At 43.2% G+C, this 1,492-nt stretch overlaps 1 long non-coding RNA gene across 1 annotated transcript; it reads right to left on the bottom strand.

Moving 5' to 3' along the window:
* Positions 1 to 393: 393 nt before the first annotated feature.
* Positions 394 to 1,288, bottom strand: LOC139025093 (uncharacterized). Its single transcript, XR_011476534.1, has 2 exons — positions 744 to 1,288; positions 394 to 532 (listed from the first exon to the last, which is right to left on the bottom strand). It is a non-coding gene; the product is annotated as an uncharacterized lncRNA (long non-coding RNA).
* Positions 1,289 to 1,492: the final 204 nt, after the last annotated feature.

Genomic DNA, 1,492 nt, shown 5'->3' with positions numbered 1-1,492 from the left:
GAGAGAGAGGACAAGAGAGAAAAGGTCAGCAAGGGAGAGACAAAGAGTGAAAGGGGAGCGACAGAAAGAGATTTAGAGGCACGTCACCATCTTTTAAAAGTTATAGCATGACAAACAAAGAGAAGACAGAGTGAAGGGAGGGAGAGAGAGGACAAGAGAGAAAAGGTCAGCAAGGGAGAGACAAAGAGTGAAAGGGGAGCGACAGAAAGAGATTTAGAGGCACGTCACCATCTTTTAAAAGTTATAGCATGACAAACAAACTCTCTCTTTCTCTCCCTCACAGGACGCCAGACTTACAGCCAGTTGGTTGCCATGGTCGGGTGGGTTGCCCATAGCAACAGCAGGAGGAGTTGTGCCGTGAGATTGACAGMRGAGACAGTTGGCATCAGACTGTCTGTCTGTCCGTCTCCGTGGGTCAGTGAGTGTACTTGGGCGGCAGTCTGCCCGTTTCCACGGTTATGCCTCGTTGTCCGTCAGTGTGTCAGTTAGTTCTATGTTTCTGGTTCCGAGCTTGGGGATGATCCCCTCATATCTGCAGATAGGAGAAGGACGACCTGGTTAGTTAAGTAATGTGTTCTGTCGGAGAAGCTCATCTCTCCCTCTTACAACTTATTCACAACCATCAGGTCTGTGATCAAGACTGTAGATGAGGGAGCTATTTCATTTTCTTTGAAAAATGCTATGTATAATACATAACAAGTTCTCTGGGTGAGTACAGCTTAGTAATAAACGTGGGTTCTTACCAGTTCATGTCCAGCACTGTCCAGTAGTTTTTCTCTTTGGAAATGTGTCTGACCAGATTGAAAATGAAATCAAATTTCTTAGTGAACGGTATCAATCTTATAGATGAACAATTTGCACCTCTGTGATAGCAGAGACATGCCTATAGGAAGGTATTGTCATGTCAGGTTATCCAGGTACACGTCTAAACAAACTCAGTTAGGAAAATAAAAATTGTCAAATCCAAATAGTATCGTTCTGGACCAAATCAAATGACTTTTTAGAATGATTTGGCAGACAGTGATCAAAATTATGACACTTTTTGTTTGTCTGTTTCCCGTCTCTCTATCTATCTCTCTCTCTATTTCTCTCTCTCTATAAAATTTTTGAGAATGAGAAAGAGACTAATATTATAACACAAAGGACAAAAGTGAGGGAAACTCAACATCCAAAAAAGACCCTAAAAGTTTGGTAGGTAAATATGTAAAAAAGCATTTTTCCTCTCTGCTGTTTGTCCCTTGGTTGCTTCCCCTTGTTAAGAAAACAAATGTGTGTCCAGTCCCGTAAAAGACCGAAAGAAAGAGTGAGAATGGTGAGATGGGAGTGATGGGTTATAAAGGAGAGAGCGAGGGAGAGAGGGAGGGCGGGAGGGAGAGAGCGAGAAGGGGTGTAGGGTGGCAGTCAGAGGGAGGGGACACTGTGTAATGGTTACACTACAGTACATTAACATTGACACTGATGAATGGCATGGGTTCCATTGTGCATGTTAAGC

Source organism: Salvelinus sp. IW2-2015, unplaced genomic scaffold (genome assembly GCF_002910315.2).
Source record: "Salvelinus sp. IW2-2015 unplaced genomic scaffold, ASM291031v2 Un_scaffold2251, whole genome shotgun sequence".
NCBI classification, from domain to species: domain Eukaryota; kingdom Metazoa; phylum Chordata; class Actinopteri; order Salmoniformes; family Salmonidae; genus Salvelinus; species Salvelinus sp. IW2-2015.
The sequence above is the reverse complement of the archived record's forward strand: the minus strand, read 5'-3'. Positions and strand labels throughout refer to the sequence as shown.